Here is a 25,081-nt window from a genome sequence, read left to right on the forward strand (position 1 = left end):
TTGACAGCATGCCAGGGCGGATTGCAGAGGTCTTGAAAAAGAAGGGTCAACACTGCAAATATTGACTCTTTGCATAAACTAAATGTAATTGTCAAAAGCCTTTGACACTTATGAAATGCTTATAATTATACTTCAATAAACCATAGTAACATCTGACAAAAATATCTCATAACACGGAAGCAGTGAACTTTTTGAAGACCAATACTTGTCATTCTCAAAACTTTTGACCACGACTGTATATTGAGACCTTACACCTAGATGTAATATGTCCTGCTGTTTGGCTGCACTGTTTGGCTCTCCAGGTTGGGTTTCCTGGCCAGGTTTAACAACTGCCATCTCCTTGTAAAAGAATAGTTCATCTGGGAGGGAAAGAACGAGCCAGAGTGAAAACCTGCAGGACGGTGTCTCTCCAGGAACAGGGTTGGAGTGACAACCTGCAGGACGGTGTCTCTCCAGGAACAGGGTTGGAGTGACAACCTGCAGGACGGTGTCTCTCCGGGAACAGGGTTGGAGTGACAACCTGCAGGACGGTGTCTCTCCAGGAACCGGGTTGGAGTGACAACCTGCAGGGCAGTGTCTCTCCGGGAACAGGGTTGGCGTGACAACCTGCAGGACGGTAGCTTTCCGGGAACAGGGTTGGCGTGTCAACCTGCAGGACGGTGTCTCTCCGGGAACAGGGTTAGCGTGACAAGCTGCAGGACGGTGTCTCTCCGGGAACAGGGTTAGCGTGACAAGCTGCAGGACGGTGTCTCTCCGGGAACAGGGTTGGCATGACAAGCTGCAGGACGGTGTCTCTCCGGGAACAGGGTTGGAGAGCCCTGGTCTTATGACATACTGACCCTGTCTGAAGTAGAAGACGGAGGCAGTGTGTTACAGTATATACATATGGTGTACATGTACAAGTGGGTGGGATGGAACTCTCTTCTTGTCTATCTTTGATATAATGTATTCTCTGTCAATGTGTGTTTTGTGTTCTACTGACTAACTTTGGACATTTTTTACATTTTAGTCATTTAGCAGACGCTGTTATCCAGAGAGACTTACAGTTAGGGCATTCATCTTAAGATAGCTAGGTGAGACAACCACATATCACAGGCATAGTAAGTACATTTGTCCTCAATAAAGAAGTGATCAGTAAAGTCAGAGCTAGTAAGAAAAGACAAGTGTGATTGTGACCCCAAGGCTCTTTGTTGGTGACTGGTTGTCTAACTGTCAGACCACTAGGGTGTTGGTGACGGACTGGTTGTCTAACTGTCAGACCACTAGGGTGTTGGACTGGTTGTCTAACTGTAAGACCACTAGGGTGTTGGTGACGGACTGGTTGTCTAACTGTCAGACCACTAGGGTGTTGGTGACGGACTGGTTGTCTAACTGTCAGACCACTAGGGTGTTGGTGACGGACTGGTTGTCTAACTGTCAGACCACTAGGGTGTTGGTGACGGACTGGTTGTCTAACTGTCAGACCACTATTGGGAGAGGAAATGCTGGTGACCGTGTCCCAAATGGCACCCTATTACCTAATTAAGTGCACTACATTTGACCAGAGCCCAATGGGCCCTGGTTGAAAGTAGTGCACTAAATAGCTAACACGGTGCCATTTGGGACACAGTCACCAGCATTTCCTCTCCCAATATTAAAGCTTGTCTCTGTAAAAGGTTTCTGCTGTCTCTACACTGGAAGCAGGGTAACCAGTAGGTAGGTTTGAGGTGTTAATGGATCACTATCATCATTACTTGGTACTGGGAACAAAGATGTGAAGGCACTAATCGCCTACCACTATTTTAGCGAGTGGACAATGTAAAGGAAAAAAAAGAGATTTGGTTGGGCATTTAAAGGAAATATGCCTCTGAAATCGTCAATGTTTTTGATTGAGTGTGATTGTGACTCATTGCCACGTGCACACGCACACTTACACGAGCACACACATACTCTCTCTCTCACACAAACACCCACACCCACATATGAGACGCATAACACTTGAGGTGCATCATCTGCATTCGTAGGCACAAGTCAAACTCTCATCCATAATTTATACACCACATTAAATATGAATGTAAAGCCAGCTATATAAGTACCTGCTTATCAATAAATGACTAGCTTTGCAGCAGGGCTTTCCCCCTGTTTTTACTCAACCTGTTCTAGAAAACCCTGGCTTTAAACCTTTGACTTGTATGACCTTGATGCTAAGAGAATGCAGAAGAACTCTGATGGAATAAGAGAATGCAGAAGGAGAACTCATGGAATCTTTTTCCCCAATGATGACGATGTTTGTTTACACAAAGGGGACAAGCCTGGCCTAGATAATTCAATTGGCCCATTTCCAAGTCAATGAAAACATAATAATCCTGATAATTTAATTTACTGCTGTGGATTTTGTTGATGGGGAAGATTTAAATTTTTACTTGAATATGATTTGAATATGATAACATGGTTATAAACATAATCAAATGTACAATGAATTCAATAAGGAGGACCTCCCATGCTTCCCCCGATAGCCACTGAGACAAGACAGGAATTTCAGATTCTGTATTTTGGCAGGCCGGTCAATCGTGGCCTTATAGACTAGGATGGGTTGATGAACCACAGCAGGGGTTTAAGTCATGGCTCGCCAGTCTTTTAACCAATGGCTGAGTGTGTGTTCTAAATGGTCAAAAGTAGTGCACTCTATAGGGAATAGGGTACCATTTGGGACGCAGTCTGTATGCAGATCAGTGTTTCAGTGTTTTGCTCCTTACGGCTATGGTGGTTAACCGTAGAAGTTAGAGCACTATCTGAAGCACAATGTCCTCTTATCTCTTCCCAGCAAAGACAGGGAGCGGAGACCACTCTGATAGACAGGGAACGGAGACCGCTCTGATAGACAGGGAACGGAGACCGCTCTGATAGACAGGGAACGGAGACCGCTCTGATAGACAGGGAGCGGAGACCGCTCTGATAGACAGGGAACGGAGACCGCTCTGATAGACAGGGAACGGAGACCGCTCTGATAGACAGGGAACGGAGACCACTCTGATAGACAGGGAGCAGAGACCACTCTGATAGACAGGAAGCAGAGACCGCTCTGATAGACAGGGAACGGAGACCGCTCTGATAGACAGGGAACGGAGACCGCTCTGATAGACAGGGAACGGAGACCACTCTGAGAGACAGGGAGCGGAGACCACTCTGTGAGACAGGAAGCAGAGACCGCTCTGATAGACAGGGAACGGAGACCGCTCTGAGAGACGGGGAGCGGAGACCGCTCTGAGAGACGGGGAGCAGAGACCGCTCTGATAGACAGGGAACGGAGAACGCTCTGATAGACAGGGAACGGAGACCACTCTGATAGACAGGGAGCAGAGACCACTCTGATAGACAGGAAGCAGAGACCGCTCTGATACAGGGAACGGAGACCGCTCTGATAGACAGGGAACGGAGACCACTCTGATAGACAGGGAACGGAGACCACTCTGAGAGACAGGGAGCGGAGACCACTCTGTGAGACAGGAAGCAGAGACCGCTCTGAGAGACAGGGAGCGGAGACCGCTCTGAGAGACGGGGAGCGGAGACCGCTCTGAGAGACGGGGAGCGGAGACCGCTCTGAGAGACGGGGAGCGGAGACCGCTCTGAGAGACGGGGAGCGGAGACCGCTCTGAGAGACGGGGAGCGGAGACCGCTCTGAGAGACGGGGAGCGGAGACCGCTCTGATAGACAGGGAGCAGAGACCGCTCTGTGAGACAGGAAGCAGAGACCGCTCTGATAGACAGGGAACGGAGACCGCTCTGATAGACAGGGAACGGAGACCACTCTGATAGACAGGGAACGGAGACCACTCTGATAGACAGGGAACGGAGACCACTCTGATAGACAGGGAACGGAGACCGCTCTGAGAGACGGGGAGCGGAGACCGCTCTGATAGACGGGGAGCAGAGACCACTCTGTGAGACAGGAAGCAGAGACCGCTCTGATAGACAGGGAACGGAGACCGCTCTGATAGACAGGGAACGGAGACCACTCTGATAGACAGGGAACGGAGACCGCTCTGATAGACAGGGAGCAGAGACCACTCTGTGAGACAGGAAGCAGAGACCGCTCTGATAGACAGGGAACGGAGACCGCTCTGATAGACAGGGAACGGAGACCGCTCTGATAGACAGGGAACGGAGACCGCTCTGATAGACAGGGAACGGAGACCACTCTGATAGACAGGGAACGGAGACCGCTCTGATAGACAGGGAACGGAGACCGCTCTGATAGACAGGGAACGGAGACCGCTCTGATAGACAGGGAACGGAGACCGCTCTGATAGACAGGGAGCGGAGACCACTCTGAGAGACAGGGAGCGGAGACCGCTCTGATAGACAGGGAACGGAGACCGCTCTGAGAGATGGGGAGCGGAGACCGCTCTGAGAGACGGGGAGCGGAGACCGCTCTGAGAGACAGGAAGCGGAGACCGCTCTGTGAGACAGGGAACGGAGACCGCTCTGAGAGACGGGGAGCGGAGACCGCTCTGAGAGACGGGGAGCGGAGACCGCTCTGAGAGACGGGGAGCGGAGACCGCTCTGAGAGACGGGGAGCGGAGACCGCTCTGAGATTATCTGCTCTCATCTTTCCTGTGGGCCACCCCTTACAGAAACTGTATATCACAGGGCTTTTCTCTTTCTCTCACTCTATTGTTCTGTCTCTCTCTCTCACTTACAGTGGGGAAAAAAAGTATTTAGTCAGCCACCAATTGTGCAAGTTCTCCCACTTAAAAAGATGAGAGGCCTGTAATTTTCATCATAGGTACACGTCAACTATGACAGACAAATTGAGAAAAAAAAATCCAGAAAATCACATTGTAGGATTTTTAATGAATTTATTTGCAAATTATTGTGGAAAATAAGTATTTGGTCACCTACAAACAAACAAGATTTCTGGCTCTCACAGACCTGTAACTTCTTCTTTAAGAGGCTCCTCTGTCCTCCACTCGTTACCTGTATTAATGGCACCTGTTTGAACTTGTTATCAGTATAAAAGACACCTGTCCACAACCTCAAACAGTCACACTCCAAACTCCACTATGGCCAAGACCAAAGAGCTGTCAAAGGACACCAGAAACAAAATTGTAGACCTGCACCAGGCTGGGAAGACTGAATCTGCAATAGGTAAGCAGCTTGGTTTGAAGAAATCAACTGTGGGAGCAATTATTAGGAAATGGAAGACATACAAGACCATTGATAATCTCCCTCGATCTGGGGCTCCACGCAAGATCTCACCCCGTGGGGTCAAAATGATCACAAGAACGGTGAGCAAAAATCCCAGAACCACACGGGGGGGGGACCTAGTGAATGACCTGCAGAGAGCTGGGACCAAAGTAACAAAGCCTACCATCAGTAACACACTACGCCGCCAGGGACTCAAATTCTGCAGTGCCAGACGTGTCCCCCTGCTTAAGCCAGTACATGTCCAGGCCCGTCTGAAGTTTGTTAGAGTGCATTTGGATGATCCAGAAGAGGATTGGGAGGATGTCACATGGTCAGATGAAACCAAAATATAACTTTTTGGTAAAAACTCAACTCGTCGTGTTTGGAGGACAAAGAATGCTGAGTTGCATCCAAAGAACAACATACCTACTGTGAAGCATGGGGGTGGAAACATCATGCTTTGGGGCTGTTTTTCTGCAAAGGGACCAGGACGACTGATCCGTGTAAAGGAAAGAATGAATGGGGCCATGTATCGTGAGATTTTGAGTGAAAAACCTCCTTCCATCAGCAAGGGCATTGAAGATGAAACGTGGCTGGGTCTTTCAGCATGACAATGATCCCAAACACACCGCCCGGGCAACGAAGGAGTGGCTTCGTAAGAAGCATTTCAAGGTCCTGGAGTGGCCTAGCCAGTCTCCAGATCTCAACCCCCATAGAAAATATTTGGAGGGGAGTTGAAAGTCCGTGTTGCCCAGCGACAGCCACAAAACATCACTGCTCTAGAGGAGATCTGCATGGAGGAATGGGTCAAAATACCAGCAACAGTGTGTGAAAACCTTGTGAAGACTTACAGAAAACGTTTGACCTGTGTCATTGCCAACAAAGGGTATATAACAAAGTATTGAGAAACTTTTGTTATTGACCAAATACTTATTTTCCACCATAATTTGCAAATAAATTCATAAAAAATGTGTTTTTCTGGATTTCTTTTTCTCATTTTGTCTGTCATAGTTGACGTGTACCTATTATGAAAATTACAGGCCTCTCTCATCTTTTTAAGTGGGAGAACATGCACAATTGGTGGCTGACTAAATACTTTTTTCCCCCACTGTATACACACACTATCTCTCTTTCTCTCCATTCTCTCTCTCTCAACTCTCTCTCACTCTTTCTCTCTCAGCCCCCCTCTCTCTCTCTCTCTGGCACTGCCCTTTCTCTAGTCCCCTTTTCCCTGTTTCCCCTCATCTGTTCTGACAGTATATCTCTTCATCACACCTGACTCACCCTCTGCTCTTCCCTTGTTTATCACCCAGTCTCATCATCTGCTGTTGTGGAGTTATCACCCAGTCTCATCATCTGCTGTATGCTGTTGTGCAGTGCTTACAGTAAACCCACAGTGCAGCGGTCGTAAGATTGTAGCAGTGCTCTCCGTCTTCACTGTGCTCATATTGAGTGTGCTCTGCTCGTCTGAGGATAGCCTATGTGCTGAAAAACAGGATTGATTTGGGACAAAATGTTAGAAACTATCGGTCATATACGCTAGACTAAACCCTAATTGAATCAGGATGCTCTGTTCTTCTGTTTAGTTGTCTGTGAGGGTATATGCAAAACAAAAAAACAGTATTGGTTTGGGGAAAAAAAAAATATATATATATATATAAATATATATATATATACACACTACCATTCAAAAGTTTGGGGTCCTTGTTTTCGAAAGAAAAGCAATTTCTTTGTCCATTAAAATAACATCAAATTGATCACAAGTACAGTGTAGACATTGTTAATGTTGTAAATGGCTATTGTGCACCGGGGCCTCCCACTCCTCTTCCTATTCTGGTTAGAGCCAGTTTGAGCTGTTCGGTGAAGGGAGTAGTACACAGCGTTGTACGAGATCTTCAGTTTCTTGGCAATTTCTTGCATGGAATAGCCTTCATTTCTCAGAACAAGAATAGACTGACGAGTTTCAGAAGAAAGTTATTTGTTTCTGGCCATTTTGAGCCTGTAATTGAACCCACAATTGCTGATGCTCCAGATACTCAATTAGTCTCAAGAAGGCCAGTTTTATTGCTTCTTTAATCAACAGTTTTCAGCTGTGCTAACATAATTGCAAAAGGGTTTTCTAATGATCAATTAGCCTTTTAAAATGATAAACTTGGATTAGCAAACACAACGTGCCATTGGAACACATGACTGATGGTTGCTGATAATGGGCCTCTATGTAGATATTCCATTAAATTAAAAATAGCCATTTACAACATTAACAATGTCTACACTGTATTTCTGATCAATTTGATGTTATTTTAATGGACAAAAAATTGCTTTTCTTTCGAAAACAAGTGACCCCAAACTTTTGAACGGTAGTGTATATAATCGTCATCATGTGCTAGGCCCTATGGACCCTGGTGAAAAGTAGTGCACTACATATGGAATAGGGTGCCACTTGGGATGCAGCCTATGCTTGCTGCTTTGGTCAAAGTGACTCATGAAGTGTGCTTGCTGCTCAGCCATGCTCCACTTAATACCTGATAGATGTCCCATTACGGCTCAGACAGCAGAGATGGGGCGCCAGTTTAAGCAGCCATTTTCTCCCTCTCTTACTGCTTTTATGTGAGAGAACTCACCACCACTCAAGTGGATGAATGACAAGACCTCTACCATCCATAAGATGAATTAGGAGTTTAATGTGGAACACTATGACAAGCAATGTATGCCATTTAGCAGACGCTTTTATCCAAAGCGACTTACATCAGTGCATACATTTTGATATGGGTGGCCCCCAGCTGGAATCGAACTCACGACGCTGGTGTTGCTAGTGCCATGCTCTACCATATCAAAGGAAGGATGGTTTTTCCTTCTTTGCTCACTTTCCTCATCATTTTTTATCAGTCCTCCATTTATGTCTATGGACATTTGAACTGTGGCACAGAGCACAATGCAGGATGCCAGAGCATAACGCTGGTCAATATTTCAAGTTGATTTGACACTGAATGGTGCTATAGAAAACACGAGGGCTGTGTTCATTGGTTGGTTTGCACTGTGTCTGGCTGTCAGTCTGGTTGGGGTTGGCATGAGTCTTCTTGCTGTGTCCTGGCATGTTCAGACATACAGTGTATTGAGTGAGACCTCAAGTAATCAACAGCAATTGCAGATTTCCTTGGGGATTTTCACTGGTTAAAGGGATTAGAAAAAACAACAAAGTGGTCACCCATCCATTTGTTTCGGTAAACTAAAGCTAAGGGATGTGGCTTTTTAAGTGCACTGAACACCTGTGGAGCAACAACAAAAGTCTTGCCTAGCATAATATAGCCTACATATTTAATCATATTTGGTGAAGGAAGGAAGTTGATTCAGCTGGATTTCCATCCTTGCCTGAGACACTGTGGTGACACCGTAGCGAAGACTGTCCTATCACGAATCACAATGTGTCACGATGTGCGGAACAGATGATGACTGTGACATTGTTTGACAGGGGGACCACGCTGCACGGCCAGCCGAGAACAGATATAGCTGCGACTGAACACACCAATTCCGAATGTGTTTTTTCTGTTGCTCATTAAGAAAAACGAGATTTCAGTCTTGGGGGTGTGGTCCGATGTGGCAGTTACTGATGTTTGTCCCCCATGAGACACCATAGTAACAAAGCCGGTAACACTTCCTCAAAATAGTCAGAATGAATCTAAGATAATTTAAGAAATCTGTAATAAATTTAGACGCTTATGCGCAGGAGGTTTTAGTTGCACAATTTTACATCTAGCTAAGGTGTTTAGTGCTGTATTTCTCAAGTACAAAAATATATGACGTGTTGTCTGATCTGCTGCGCTGCCGTTTTCAACGAGAGAAGTTGGTTCTCGAGTTCAGTTCTGCTTTTAAGGTTGTAACTGTCATCTGTCCACGGCGATAGAGGCCGACAACCGCTATGGAGGAGGAGCATGTTCATCACTCAACCTCACACTCTGGGTTCAGCAACTGGAGCCTGAAAGGATGAGTTCTCAGCTCTGTGTGACATCCTATGGGACAAAGACATTGATTAGAAGTGGAGGATTCAGTCTGGTCCAGAAAACCTGTCACCTTCTGTCAGAGAAAAGAAGAGTTATTGAGGATATGGAAAGAGGATACAGAATCCCGCCAGATTTGTCCCTGTCAGTCCATAGGCGAGTCCATAGGCATGCATGCCTCTCTAATCTCAAGGTTACTGCCACCTCCAGAAGTGAGAGCGCTGGGTAAATTAGGGACATAGAGTGAGAGGACACACAGTACAGCGGAGTGCTCCCTCACCCCTGAAATTACAGCTCCTCAGTTTGAAATCGAGGCACAGCAGCAAGGTGTGTCAGACGTAGCAACGTTACATCTACGCACCAGGTTCAGAAAGCTTCTCTTATATAACCCAAGTCTCCCAGGAATGGTGGACTACACACCTGCCTCTGTACCCTCTCTCTCTCTCTCTCTCACGGAAATCTCTGATGGATCTACATCTATGGTATTCTCTGGCTATGCAGGTCAGAGAGAGTGAGTTTCACTGGATACGGTAGATAGTCAGTCACGTTGCATTCTAGGCACTAGGTCTCTGTTGGCTCCAGCTCCTCCAGTACTCGCACACAAAGGACAGAATGAAAGGAGGGTATTGTGCTCTGCTGAATGTGAGTGGTGTGTGTGTGTGCACTCAGGCGATTTGGGGTCACGGCCTTCAGATGCCTCTCTTTCCGTTCAGCTGTCACCGGAGAGGAGCGACACGTTAAACGGGCTTATGTTTACTGTTTCTATTAGGCAGATCAGATGAAAGGATGTATGCTTATACATTTCAGGGATTATGCATGTTTTATTAAGGTTTTAGTCCATTCCCGCATTCAAGAGTACTGTAGTAGAATCGATACTTTAATCTGATTCTCACACACACACACACACACACACACACACACACACGGGCGGCAGGTAGCCTAGCTATAAGAGCGTTGGGCCAGTAACCGAAAGTTCGCTAGTTCCAATACTTGAGCTGTCAAAGTGAAAAATCTGTCTGTGCCCTTGAGCAAGGAATTAACCCTAATTTGCCACTCGCGTTCACCTTCCTGTCTGATGTTTTATTTGACATCCATCAGTCGTTGTGCGTAGCCAGTCAGTCAATGATTCCTTAGTGCTCTCAAAGCTCACCCAATCAATTGGCATTATTTTCCCTGGCATCTCGCTGGGCACCGCACAGCTTTGAGTCGTCTGCCCTCTCTCCGGAGCTGCAGGATCAGATCTGCTCCTTGGATCTGGAAGCAGGAAGTACAGTGTGATAAGGATGTCTGTGTGTAAGTAAAGTGTTTGTGTGTGATAAGCAATAGTTGTACAGTCCTCCAGCCTCCACCAGGCTCATCAGCCCAGGACCAGTCTGCCCATTCTGATAAGAGGCAGCCTCGCTCAGCCCATCTTATCTTGTGCCCAGTACACAGCTCCTTCATAATAGTGATGCATTACTCTCAACGTGCTACTGTTTCATGAGATGGTGAACCACCACTAGAACAAGCAGACTAGTGTCTGTGAATGAGCTAATGCAACATTTTCATGTAAAAGGAAAATGTTTAATGTTTACTTCAAATCAAATTGTATTTGTCACATGCGCCGAGAAATGCTTACTTACAAGCCGTTAACCAACAATGCAGTTTTAAGAAAAATAAGAGTCAATAAAAATATTTACCCAAATAAACTAAAGTAAAACATGAATAAAAGAGCAAAAATAAAATAACAATAACGAGGCTATATAAGAGTTAAGTAAAAAATATATAACAAAAAAATAGAAATAACAAATATTTAAAGAGCAGCAGTAAAATAACAGTAGGGAGGCGAAATACAGGGGATACCGGTACAGAGTCAATGTGCGGGAGCACAGGTTAGTTGAGGTAATTGAGGTAATATGTACATGTAGGTTGGGGTAAAGTGACTATGCATAGATAATAGATAATAAACAGTGAGTAGCAGCAGGTTCAATGCAAATAGTCCGTGTAGCCATTTGATTAGCTGTTCAGCAGTCTTATGGCTTGGGGGTAGAAGCTGTTAAGAAGCCTTTTGGAACTAGACTTGGCGCTCCGCTACCGCTTGCCGTGCGGTGGCAGAGAGAACAGTCTATGACTAGGGTGGCTGGAGTCTTTGACCATTTTTAGGGTCTTCCTCTGACACCACCTGGTATAGAGGTCCTGGATGGCAGGAAGCTTGGCCACAGTGATGTACTGGGCGTACGCATTACCCTCTGTAGCGACTTACGGTCGGAGGCCGAGCAGTTGCCATACCAGGCGGTGATGCAACCAGTCAGGATGCTCTCGATGGTGCAGCTGTATAACATTTTCAGTCTCCTGAGGGGGGAAAACGTGTTGTCGTGCCATGTTTGTTGGTGATGTAGACACCAAGGAACTTGAAGCTCTCAACCTGCTCCACTACAGCCCCGTCGATGAGAATGGGGGCATGCTCAGTCCTCCTTTTCCTGTAGTCCACGATCATCTCCTTTGTCTTGCTCACATTGAGGGAGAGGTTGTTGTCCTGGCACCACACTTCCAGGTCTCAGCCTATAGGGAGGAGGTCAGTCTCATCATTGTCGACGATCAGGCCTACTACCGTTGTGTCGTCGGCAAACTTAATGATGGTGTTTGAGTCATGCTTGGCCACGCAGTCATGGGTGAACAGGGAGTACAGGAGGGGACTAAGCACACACCCCTGAGGGGCCCCCGTGTTGAGGATCAGTGTGGCAGATGTGTTGTTGCCTACCCTTACCACCTGGGGGCGGCCCGTCAGGAAGCCCAGGATCCAGTTGCAGATGGAGGTGTTTAGTCCCAGGGTCGTTAGCTTAGTGATGAGCTTTGAGGGCACTATGGTGTTGAACACTGAGCTGTAGTCAATGAACCGCATTCTCACGTAAGTGTTCCTTTTGCCCAGGTGGGAAAGGGCAGTGTGGAGTGCAGTAGAGATTGCATCATCTGTGGATCTGTTGGGGCGGTATGCAAATTGGAGTGGGTCTAGGGTTTCTGGGATGATGGTGTTGATGTGAGCCATGACCAGCCTTTCAAAGCCCTTCATGGCTACAGACGTGAGTGCTACTGGTTGGTAGTCATTTCGCCAGGTTACCTTGGTGTTCTTGGGCACAGGGACTACAGTGAGGGGAAAAAAGTATTTGATCCCTTGCTTATTTTGTATGTTTGCCCACTAACAAAGACATGATCAGTCTATACTTTTAATGGTAGGTTTATTTGAACAGTGAGAGACAGAATAACAACAACAAAAATCCAGAAAACGTACGTCAAAAATGTTATAAATTGATTTGCATTTTAATGAGGGAAATAAGTATTTGACCCCTCTGCAAAACTTGACTTAGTACTTGGTGGCAAAACCCTTGTTGGCAATCAGAGGTCAGACGTTTCTTGTAGTTGGCCACCAGGTTTGCGCACATCTCAGGAGGGATTTTGTCCCACTCCTCTCAGCAGATCTTCTCCAAGTCATTAAGGTTTCGAGGCTGACGTTTGGCAACTCGAACCTTCAGCTCCCTCCACAGACTTTCTATGGGATTAAGGTCTGGCGACTGGCTAGGCCACTCCAGGACCTTAATGTGCTTCTTCTTGAGCCACTCCTTTGTTGCCTTGGCCGTGTGTTTTGGGTCTTTGTCATGCTGGAATAACCATCCACGACCCATTTTCAATGCCCTGGCTGAGGGAAGGACGTTCTCATCCAAGATTTGACGGTACATGGCCCCGTCCATCGTCCCTTTGATGCGGTGAAGTTGTCCTGTCCCCTTAGCAGAAAAACACCCCCAAAGCATAATGTTTCCACCTCCATGTTTGACGGTGGGGATGGTGTTCTTGGGGTCATAGGCAGCATTCCTCCTCCTCCAAACACGGCGAGTTGAGTTGATGCCAAAGAGCTCGATTTTGGTCTCATCTTACCACAACACTTTCACCCATTTCTCCTCTGAATCATGCAGATGTTCATTGGCAAACTTCAGACGGGCCTGTGTATGTGCTTTCTTGAACAGGGGGACCTTGCGGGCGCTGCAGGATTTCAGTCCTTCACGGCGTAGTGTGTTACCAATTGTTTTCTTGGTGACTATGGTACCAGCTGCCTTGAGATCATTGACAAGATCCTCCCGTGTAGTTCTGGGCTGATTCCTCACCGTTCTCATGATCATTGCAACTCCACGAGGTGTGATCTTGCATGGTGCCCCAGGCCGAGGGAGATTGACAGGTATTTTGTGTTTCTTCCATTTGCGAATAATCGCACCAACTGTTGTCACCTTCTCACCAAGCTGCTTGGCGATGGTCTTGTAGCCCATTCCAGCCTTGTGTAGGTCTACAATCTTGTCCATGACATCCTTGGAGAGCTCTTTGGTCTTGGCCATGGTGGAGAGTTTGATTGATTGCTTCTGTGGACATGTGCCTTTTATACAGGTAACAAGCTGAGATTAGGAGCACTCCCTTTAAGAGTGTGCTCCTAATCTCAGCTCGTTACCTGTATAAAAGACACCTGGGAGCCAGAAATCTTTCAGATTGAGGGGGGGTCAAATACTTATTTCCCTCATTAAAATGCAAATCCATTTATAACATTTTTGACATGCGTTTTTCTGAATTTTTATGTTGTTATTCTGTCTCTCACTGTTCAAATAAACATACCATTTAAAATTATAGACTGATCATGTCTTTGTCAGTGGGCAAACATACAAAATCAGCAGGGGATCAAATACTTTTTTCCCTCACTGTACATAGTCAATGGTAGGCTTCGAGGGGACTCCTATGGTAGGTACACCTATAGCTCATCTCTTGGCAGGAGTACTGTAGACTACTTTATCACTGACCCAGTCTCTCAGAGCGTTCAGTCAGCCCACTGACACCCCTATCTGATCACAGCAAAATCACAGTCTACTTGAACAGAGCAATACTCAATCATGAAGCATCAAAGCCAAAGGAACTGAATAATATTAAGAAATGCTATAGATGGAAGGAAAGTAGTGTCGAAATCTACCAAAAAACTATTAGGCAACATCAAATTAAATCCCTTTTACACAACTTCCTGGACAGGTAGCTTAGTGGTTAAGAGCGTAGGCACTTAACCCTAATTGCTCCTGTATGTCGCTCTGGATAAGAGCGTCTGCTAAATGACGACTAAAAAATGTTTAAAAAAAAAACTTTCCACTGTAATAGTGAAGGTGTAAACTTGGCAGTAGAAAACCTAAACAGTATATTTGATCTCTCAGCTTCCCCATCAAATCTAAAAATCTCTAACAGAAAACCGAAGAAAAGAAACAACAGTGACAAATGGTTTGATGAAGAATGCAAAAACTTAAAGAAATTGAGAAACCTATCCAACCAAAAACATAGACCCAGAAAACCTGAGCCTACGCCTTCACTATGGTGAATCACTAAAACAATACAGAAATACACTCCGGAAAAAGAAGGAACAGCATGTCGGAAATCAGCTCAATGTAATTGAAGAATCCATAGACTCTAACCACTTCTGGGAAAATTGGAAAACACTAAACAAACAACAACACGAAGAGCTATCTATCCAAAACGGAGATGTATGGGTAAACCACTTCTCCAATGTTTTTGGCCCTATAACAAAGAACAAACAGCAGAAAAATATACATGATCAAATGCAAATCTTAGAATCAACTATTAATGACTACTAGAACCCACTGGATTCTCCAATTACATTGAATGAACTACAGGACAAAATACAAACCCTCCAACCCAAAAAGGCCTGTGGTGTTGATGGTATCCTCAATGAAATTATAGAATATACAGACCACAAATTCCAACTGGCTATACTTAAACTCTTTAACATCATCCTTAGCTCTGGCATCTTCCCCAATATTTGGAACCAAGGACTGATCACCCCAATCCACAAAAGTGGAGACAAATTTGACCCCAATAACTACCGTGGGATATGTGTCAACAACAACCTTGGGAAAATCCTCTGCATTATCATTAACAGCAGACTAGTTCATTTCGTCAGTGAAAACAATGTATTGAGCAAATGTCAAATAGGCTTTTTACCAAATTACAGTACAACTGACCACGTATTCACCCTAATTGACAAACAAACAAACCAAAACAAAGGCAAAGTCTTCTCATGCTTTGTTGATTTCAAAAAAGCTTTTGACTCAATTTGGCATGAGGGTCTGCAATACAAATTGATGGAAAGTGGGGTTGGGGGAAAAACATACAACATTATAAAATCCATGTACACAAACAAAAGGTGTGCGGTTAAAATTGGCAAAAAACACACATTTCTTTCCACTGGGCCGTGGGGTGAGACAGGGATGCAGTTTAAACCCCACCCTCTTCAACATATATATCAACGAATTGGCGAGGGCACTAGAACAGTCTGCAGCACCCGGCCTCAACCTACTAGAATCTGAAGTCAAATGTCTACTGTTTGCTGATGATCTGGTGCTTCTGCCACCAACCAAGGAGGGCCTACAGCAGCACCTAGATCTTCTGCACAGATTCTGTCAGACCTAGGCCCTGACAGTAAATCTCAGTAAGACAAAAATAATGGTGTTCCAAAAAATGTTCAGTTGCTAGGACCACTAATACAAATTCCATCTAGACACCGTTGCCCTAGAGCACACAAAAAACTATACATACCTCGGCCTAAACATCAGCGCTACAGGTAACTTCCACAAAGCTGTGAACGATCTGAGAGACAAGGCAAGAAGGGCCTTCTATGCCATCAAAAGGAACATCAAATTTGACATACCAATTGGGATCTGGCTAAAAATACTTGAATCAGTTATAGAAACATTGCCCTTTATGGTTGTGAGGTCTGGGGTCCGCTCACCAACCAAGAATTCACAAAAATGGGACAAACACCAAATTGAGACTGCATGCAGAATTCTGCAAAAATATCCTCTGTGTACAACGAAAAACACCAAATAATGCATGCAGAGCAGAATTAGGCCGATACCCGCTAATTATCAAAATCCAGAAAAGCGCCGTTAAATTCTATAACCACTTAAAAGGAAGCGATTCCCAAAACTTCCATAACAAAGCCATCACCTACAGAGAGATGAACTTGGAGAAGAGTCGCCTAAGTAAGCTGGTCCTGAGGCTCTGTTCACAAACACAAACAGACCCCACAGAGCCCCAGGACAGACCCATAAAGAAAACAAAAAGAGAATTACTTGAATTGGAAAGAATTAACAAAAAAACAGAGCAAACTAGAATGCTATTTGTTCCTAAACAGAGAGTACATAGTGGCAGAATACCTGCCCACTGTGACTGACCCACCCAAACTTAAGGACAGCTTTGACTATGTACAGACTCAGTGAGCATAGCCTTGCTATTGAGAAAGGCCGCCGTAGGCAGACCTGGCTCTCAAGAGAAAACAGGCTATGTGCACACTGCCCACAAAATGAGGTGGAAACTGAGCTGCACTTCCTAACCTCCTGCCAAATGTATGACCATATTAGAGACACATATTTCCTTCAGATTACAGAGATCCACAAAGAATTCGAAAACAAACCCAATTATGATAAACTCCCTTATCTACTGGGTGAAAAACCACAGTGTGCCATCACAGCAGCAAGATTTGTGACCTGTTGCCACAAGAAAAGGGCAACCAGTGAAGAACATACACCATTGTAAATACAACCCATATTTATGTTTATTTATTTTCCCATTTGTACTTTAACTATTTGCACATCGTTACAACACTGTATATATACATAATATGACATTTGAAATGTCTTTATTATTTTGGAACTTCTGAGTGTAATGTTTACTGTTAATATTGATTGTTTATTTCACTTTTGTTTATTATCTACTTCACTTGCTTTGGCAATGTTAACATACATTTCCCATGCCAATAAAGCCCTTAAATTGAAATTGATTTGAGAGAGATGCATTGCAGAGAGAAAGAGAGAGATGTCCTATCTTAGACAGTAGCAGGCCAGGGGCCTTTGTGTAAAGTGTGTCCTCTCCTAAGTATTACACACTGTCCCCATTCCACTCTTTGATCTTAATTATCTGCCCTCTCTCTCTTTTTTTTCTTTTTTTTTTTTTTTTTTTTTTTTTTTTTTTTTTTTTTTTTTTTTTTTTTTTTTTTTCTCTCTCTCTCTCTCTCTCTCTCTCTCTCTCTCTCTCTCTCTCGCGCCGTACTGAGCTAGCTGAGCCTCATCCACTCACAGCCAATTTGGAAGGAATTTGTTCTTCCATTAAAGTGCATATTCAGCGCGACTTTCATCTTTCTCCCCAATCCCCCTGTGAACAGAACAGCCTCATCTCAGCAGCATTACACAGCAGAAAGACCAGTGTTTCACCTCGGTTCAGGTTCCTGAAAAGAAGTCCAACCATGTGGAAAACATATTGTATAAGGGATGAAAAGAAAAGCCTGTCAGTTTGAGGGCAATGTTCTCGATGTTCTGTGACAAAATGATAGTCCTGTGATAGTAGAGGACTGTGTCCTGTTAGCGACCTGAGAGCTTTACAGCAGAGAGCAGAGCAAAGATGCAGCACAGCCCTTGGTTACAGTGTCTGTGTCACTGGCTCAATTTGAATGACCCTTGTTTCAGTGGAAGAGAGTGTTGCCAAGGTTTCAGCATCTTTTAATTACTGTGTTGATTAGTACTTCTGTTTTTTAAAATACCTTATCCCCCAATTAGAGACTCAACCACACAGTCCTGTTTTCAGTTGATGTCCTTCTGCTCAACTGGAACGGAGGTTTGCTGTACAGTCTACAGTCTATCGCTATAGTCATTGCATGACCGACCAGTATTCGAACACAAGTCTCCTGCCATCACAAGACTTTACAAAATGTTACGAATTTGCTTAATGTACTACAGTGCATTCGGAAAGTATTCAGACTCCTTGACTTGTTCCACATTTGGTTACGTTACAGCCTTATTCTGAAATTAATTAAATCTGTTTTTTTTCTCAATCTACACACAATACCCCATAATGACAAAGCAAAAACTGTTGTTTTTTTTAAACACAATTTGCAAATTTATATAAAAAATTAAAACTGAAACATTACATTTACAGTATTCAGACCCTTTACTCGTTACTTTGTTGAAGCACTTTGGCAGCGATTACAGCCTCGAGTCTTCTTGGGTATGACGCTACAAGCTTGGCACACCTGTATTTGGGGAGTTTCTCCCATTCCTCTCTGCAGATCCTCTCATCCGCTCTGTCAGGTTGGATGGGGAGCGTTGCTGCACAGCTATTTTCAGGTCTCTCCAGAGATGTTCGATCAGGTTCAAGTCCGGTCTCTGGCTGGGCCACTCAAGGACAATCAGAGACTTGTCCCGAAGCCACTCCTGCATTGTCTTGGCTGTGTGCTTAGGGTTGTTGTCCTGTTGGAAGTTGAACCTTTGCCCCAGTCTGAGGTCCTGAGCGCTCTGCAGCAGGTTTTCATCGGGGATCTCTCTGTACTTTGCTCCGTTCATCTTTGCCTCGATCCTGACTAGTCTCCCAGTCCCTGCCGCTGAAAAACATCCCCACAGCATGTTGCTGCCACCACCATGCTTCCCCGTAGGGATGGTGCCAGGCTTCCTCCAGACGTGACGCTTGGCATTCAGACCAAAGAGTTCAATTTTGGTTTTATCAGACCAGAGAATCTTGTTTCTCATGGTTTAAGAGTCTTTATGTGCCTTTTGGCAAACTCCAAGTGGGCTGTCATGGTCTTTTACTCAGGAGTGGCTTCCGTCTGGCCACTCTACCATGAAGGCCTGATTGGTGGAGTGCTGCAGAGATGGTTGTCCTTCTGGAAAGTTCTCCCATCTCAACGGAGGAACTCTAGAGCTCTCAGAGTGATAACGAGCTGTATAAGGCCATAAGCAAACAAGAAAATGGTCATCCAGAAGCAGCGCTCCTAGTGGCCGGGGACTTTAATGCAGGCAAACTTAAATCCGTTTTACCTCATTTCTACCAGCATGTCACATGTGAAACCAGAGGGGAAAAAAACTCTAGACCACCTTTTCTTTACATACAAGCAAAAACTAAAGCAGGAAGTACCAGTGTCTCGCTCAATACGGAAGTGGTCAGGTGACGCAGATGCTACGCTACAGGACTGTTTTGCTAGCACAGACTGGAATATGTTCCGGGATTCATCCAATGGCATTGAGGAGTATACCACCTCAGTCACCGGCTTCATCAGTAAGTGCATCGACGACGCCGTCCCCACAGTGACCGTACGTACATATCCCAACCAGAAGCCATGGATTACAGGCAACATCCGCACCGATCTAAAGGCTAGAGCTGCCGCTATCAAGGAGCGGGACACTAATCCGGACGCTTATAAGAAATCCCACTATGACCTCAGGCGAACCATCAAACAGGCAAAGCGTCAATACAGGACTAAGATTGAATCCGAGTACTCCGTCGGATGTAGCAGGGCTTGGTGGGCGGCCCTCTCTTGGCAGGTTTGTTGTGGTCACTCGGTGACTCCTGAGTGGCGCAGTGGTCTAAGGCGCTGCATCGCAGTGCAAGGTGTGCCACTAGAGATCCTGGTTCGAGTCCAGGCTCTGTCGCAGCCGGCCGCGACTGGGAGACCCATGGGCGGCGCACAATTGGTCCAGTGTTGTCCAAGGTAAGGGAGGGTTTGGCCGGCAGGGATGTGGGTTCGTTTCCCACGGGGGGCCAGTATGGAAGAAAAAAAAAACACAAAAAAAACATGTATGTATTCACTAACTGTAAGTCGCTCTGGATAAGAGCGTGTGCTAAATGACTAAAATGTAAATGTGCCATATTCTTTCCATTTTTTAATAATGGATTTAATGGAGCTCCGTGGGATGTTCAAGGTTTCTGATATTTTTTTATAACCCAACCCTGATCTGTACTTCTCCACAACTTTGTCCCTGACCTGTTTGGAGAGCTCCTTGGTCTTCTTGGTGCCGCTTGCTTGGTGGTGCCCCTTGCTTAGTGGTGTTGCAGACTCTGGGGCCTTTCAGGACAGGTGTATATATACTGAGATCATGTGACAGATCATATGACACTTAGAATGCACACAGGTGGACTTTATTTAACTAATTATGTGACTTCTGAAGGTAATTGGTTGCGCCAGATCTTATTTAGGGGCTTCATAGCAAAGGGGTTGAATACATATGCACGCACCACTTTTCCGTTATTTATTTCTTATAATTCTTTTTTTCATTTCACTTCACCAATTTGGACTATTTTGTGTATGTCCATTACATGAAATCCAAATAAAAATCCATTTAAATTACAGGTTGTAATACAACAAAATAGGAAAAACGCCAAGGGGGATGAATACTTTTGCAAAGCACTGGATTCCCTATGTAGTGCATTTCTTTTGACCAGGGCTCTGGTTAAAAGTAGTGCACTACGTAGGGATTAGGCTGCAATCTTGACAGAGCCACAGTGTTTGCTATTACTGCTAAGAAGAATTGACTGGATTTTCCCTATGGGATTTACCAATAACTGGAAAGCCTCTAGATCGCTTCTCAGAAACAGAGTATGATTGAAATCCTTTGTGTAAATAGAAAAACACATGTGCACACAAACACACACACACACACACACACACACACACACACACACACACACACACACACACACACACACACGGATAGCATTACACCAAGGGCAGAAAGACAGAATTACATTGATATGATAAAACTGAGTATTTTGTTGAGCTGTCGGTAGCCTCAGGAGGCAGCCTCAGGAGGCAGGCACAGGAGGTAGCCTCAGGAGGCAGGCTCAGGAGGTAGCCTCAGGGGTAGCCTCAGGGGGTAGACTCGGGGTAGCCTCAGGGGGTAGCCTCAGGAGGCAGGCACAGGAGGTAGCCTCAGGAGGCAGGCTCAGGGGGTAGCCTCAGGGGGTAGCCTCAGGGGGTAGCCTCGGGGGGTAGCCTCAGGGGGTAGACTCGGGGTAGCCTCAGGAGGCAGCCTCAGGGGGTAGCCTCAGGGGGTAGCCTCAGGGGGCAGCCTCAGGGGGTAGCCTCAGGAGGCAGCCTCAGGGGGCAGCTTCAGGAGGCAGGCTCAGGAGGCAGGCACAGGAGGCAGGCACAGGAGGCAGGCACAAGTATTTCCAGATTTAGTTAAAAGTCAGATTTATAGTCAGTGTGTCCTTCAGGAATACGTTTCCTGTAAGCCCATACACATCAAAGCCTATTCTCTCCTGTTCTTCTCCTCTGTTTCCATTGTGGGGTTGGATTTTGTTGTTGCAGCAATGTGATGTGTGCGTAATTGCGTGTGGTCTGGGCGTGCGTGCATGTGCATCGGCATCTCTATCTGTATGTATTTGTGTACTCCTCTATAAACAGGTGATGTGCTTTGTTCCGATAAAGTCTGAGGCTAAAGAAACATTTGTTTTTGTTTGTTCTTTGAAGTCTAGCTGTTTTCTTCTGAATCCTTGACAGGTATTAGTTTCATCAGCATGATGCTCTGAGGCTGTTCTGTTCTCAGTGGGATGCATGGGGGTGTGTCAGGTGTGTGTGCGCTTGCGTGCTCAATGCCACGTTTCACACTCAAATGAATAACACTCTGCAGTGTTTTTGCCTGACAACCACAGACACTGATGCTGTTGAACAAGAACAACTTCCACTGAATGGCTTGCTTAATTAGATTGGACACTATTGGACACTATAATTGCACACTATTCCCTATTTAGTGCGCTGCTATTGACCAGGGCACATAGGGCTCTGGTCAAAAGTAGTGCACTACTTCGGGAATATGGTGCAATTCTGGGACGCAAACATAGAATGTGTTCATAGCATTACTGTTTGGATGGACATATTGACTTCATATTGATACAGGGGCTTGTTGCTGATAAGACTAATAAAGATAATGTCACTTTTATTGTTGGTCTGAACAGAGCCACATGGACAGTAAGATAAGAGAGAGGAATTGACAGCATACTGTGGTCCGTATGACCAAGCCAAAATATATAGGCTGATGTATGGTGTAGTGTTTAGAGCTAGGCTATAGTTTGTTGGTGTTGGCCAGTTTTCCTCCTCTCTGTCAGATAATGAGACATTTTGGTTTTAGACCCATATGTCTCTCTCTCTTTTGATTTTAGAGCAATATAGGATCTCTCCCTCCCTCCCTCCCTCCCTCCCTCTTTTGGGTTTAGACCCATATAGCAGCTCTCTCCCTCTCTTTTTATTTCTCTCCCCCTCTCTTTCTCTCACTCTCTCTTTCTCTCACTCTCTCGTTCTCTCTCTCATTTTCTCCTTGTTCTTCAAGAGTAAATGGAGGGATTTCTCACGGAGGGAGCTATTATCAGGTTTCCACAGTCGTTCAACAGGCTGCTAAAAGGCAGAGGGTGTTTCCCAAATGGCACCCTATTTCCCAGGGACTGGTCAACAGTAGTGCTCTATATAGGGAATAGTGTTCCATTTGGGACACAACCAGATGCACTGGTCAGGTTCCCGAGGTTCTGTCTCATCCCTTCTTTTCTGGGTGAGTGCCAGCACGAGAGGGCATTTGAGTGTCATGAATGGCAGATGCCCCTGATTCTGGCCCTTTATGACCTGCACGCCAAATACGCACGCACGCACACACCATCCGTTATCCTCATCTACTGGGTAGTGAAGACACATGACTCTAATGATTAGATTAGAAAAATGGATTGTCCATTAAGTCTGCACAGAATGTAAATGTCACTGTGATGTTGATTTGAATTCAGGCCAAACATTCTAATGTTCTGCAGAGGTTGTGTGCAGTATGATATATGGTAACTCTATCACTGAGTCCATTGTCCTATACTGTTATATACAGTAGTAGAACTCATCCAGTATTCAGGCTTTGGGACAGAAATTGGATTTCCCTTTTCCTATAGAATGGCTAATTTTTTTCTGTAGGTGAGTTATCGAGAGGTCCTTGGTTTGGAGGCAACGTAACTAGTGGCTATCTAATCCTGGCCAGGCAACGCTGTTGTGATGCATTGAAGGAGAGAGGGAAGAGAGAGAGGGGCAGATAAGGGCGAGAGTGAGAGATATGCTCTGTTACATTTTCTCTCGTTTTCTGATTATCCTACTCTTCAGGGACACATGTCACTAAACCAACCATCGCGTCCCACTCGGCTACACTGTGACATCACGTAGTCACGCACTCACTCCAAACTCACCCGCCGCCCCCTTCCAATTAATATGCCTCGAGCATCTTCTGTTCTGGTTGAAAAATGGGCTGTGGTTCTGGTTGAAAAGTGTGCTGTCGTTCTGTTCTGGTTGAAGAATGGGCTGTGGTTCTGTTCTGGTTGAAGAATGGGCTTTGGTTTTGTTACATTTTAGTAATTTAGCAGATGCTCTTATCCAGAGCAACTTACAGGAGCAATTAGGGTTAAGTGCCTTGCTCAAGGGCACATCGACATATTTTTCACTTAGCCTGCTTGGCAATTTGAACCAGCGACCTTTCGGTTACTGACCCAACGCTCTTAACCGCTAGGCTACCTGCCGCCTGGTTGAAGAGTGGGCTGTGGTTCTGTTTTGGATGAAGAGCGCGCTGTGGTTCTGGTTGAAGAGTTGGCTGTGGTTCTGTTCTGTTTGAAAAGTGGGCTGTGGATCTGTTCTGGTTGAAGAGTGGGCTGTGATTCTGGTTGAAGAGTGGGCTGTGAAAAGCAGGTGGATGAAGGGGAATTACCTATCCCCACTGCACTTGATGAGCTCCCTAGTACTTCATCTTTACGTTCCAGCTCCCTAGTGTTTCCTCTTTACCTTCCAGCGCCCTAGTGCTTCCTCTTTCTTTCCAGCTCCCTCGTAGCTCCGTCTTTCACCTCAGTGCTCCCTGCTACGTTCCAGCTCCCTAGTGCTTCCTCTTTACGTTCCAGCTCCCTAGTGCTTCCTCTTTACGTTCCAGCTCCCTCGTGCTTCCTCTTTACGTTCCAGCTCCCTCGTGCTTCCTCTTTACGTTCCAGCTCCCTCGTGCTTCCTCTTTACGTTCCAGCTCCCTAGTGCTTCCTCTTTACGTTCCAGCTCCCTAGTGCTTCCTCTTTACGTTCCAGCTCCCTAGTGCTTCCTCTTTACGTTCCAGCTCCCTAGTGCCTCCTCTTTACGTTCCAGCTCCCTAGTTCTTCTTCTTTACGTTCCAGCTCCCTTGTGCCTCCTCTTTACTTTCCAGCTCCCTCGTCCTTCCTCTTTACGTTCCAGCTCCCTAGTGCCTCCTCTTTACGTTCTCATTCTTTCTACCTCTCTCTCTGTCTCTCTCTCTCTCTTGTCTTTGTTTCTCCCTCTGGTCCTCTTTTCCAATTCACCTATATAGGTGTTGGACACACATTATCTGTTCCATCACTTTCTATTCTAAAGTCAGTTCTGAGGTATTTGAATTTGTTTTCCAAATCCAAAAATAATCATTGAGACACTGTTTGGATGAAATCTTGTTTCAAATAATCCAACCACATAGATTTTTGGAAGGAATCGATAGCTGTGTTTTGCGGAGCCAAGTTTAGCCAGTTTTACACTTGTTTTACAATTGTTTTAGACTTGTTTTAAACTTGTTTATAAGCACCATGGTTTGTACAGTAAACCTACTACATTATAGATAGCTGACCACAGTGTTGTGTCCCAAATGGCACCCTTCTCCCTTAATAGTGGGCCCTGGTCAAAAGTAGTGTGCTACAAAGGAAATAGGGTGCCATTTGGGACACACTCCAGGAGTTAGTGGGCCTTGAGAATGCCAGTTGTGTACCAATTTAAATTCCCCCGACTGCTCTCTCACCAACTGTGCTCTGTTATGGTCTGGAAGGGAATGCCTTAGTTACCTGAATGGAAAGCAATCATTGAATAATTGATAGTAATTGGTTAAAACCTATACATAATAGATGACTCTGATCGTCGCTAACAGGCCCCACGTGAGTTGTGTGTGTGCGTGCATGCGTGCTGCGCTACGGGAGACACCTCTTCTTTCCTGCTCTCTCACAGCCGGCTCTCCACCTGTTAGGCTACTCCATAGGAAATCAGCTCTCTGTCTCTCTCCGGGAAAAGGAAATGATTCTAATTTCTAC

General features: G+C 45.4%; 1 protein-coding gene across 2 annotated transcripts in view; it reads left to right on the forward strand.

Moving 5' to 3' along the window:
* Positions 1-25,081, forward strand: part of LOC121586757 (alpha-catulin-like) — a 104,289-nt gene that overhangs the window by 18,735 nt on the left and 60,473 nt on the right. The gene's annotated exons all lie outside the window — the stretch shown is intronic.

This window comes from Coregonus clupeaformis, chromosome 17 (assembly GCF_020615455.1).
Source record: "Coregonus clupeaformis isolate EN_2021a chromosome 17, ASM2061545v1, whole genome shotgun sequence".
NCBI classification, from domain to species: domain Eukaryota; kingdom Metazoa; phylum Chordata; class Actinopteri; order Salmoniformes; family Salmonidae; genus Coregonus; species Coregonus clupeaformis.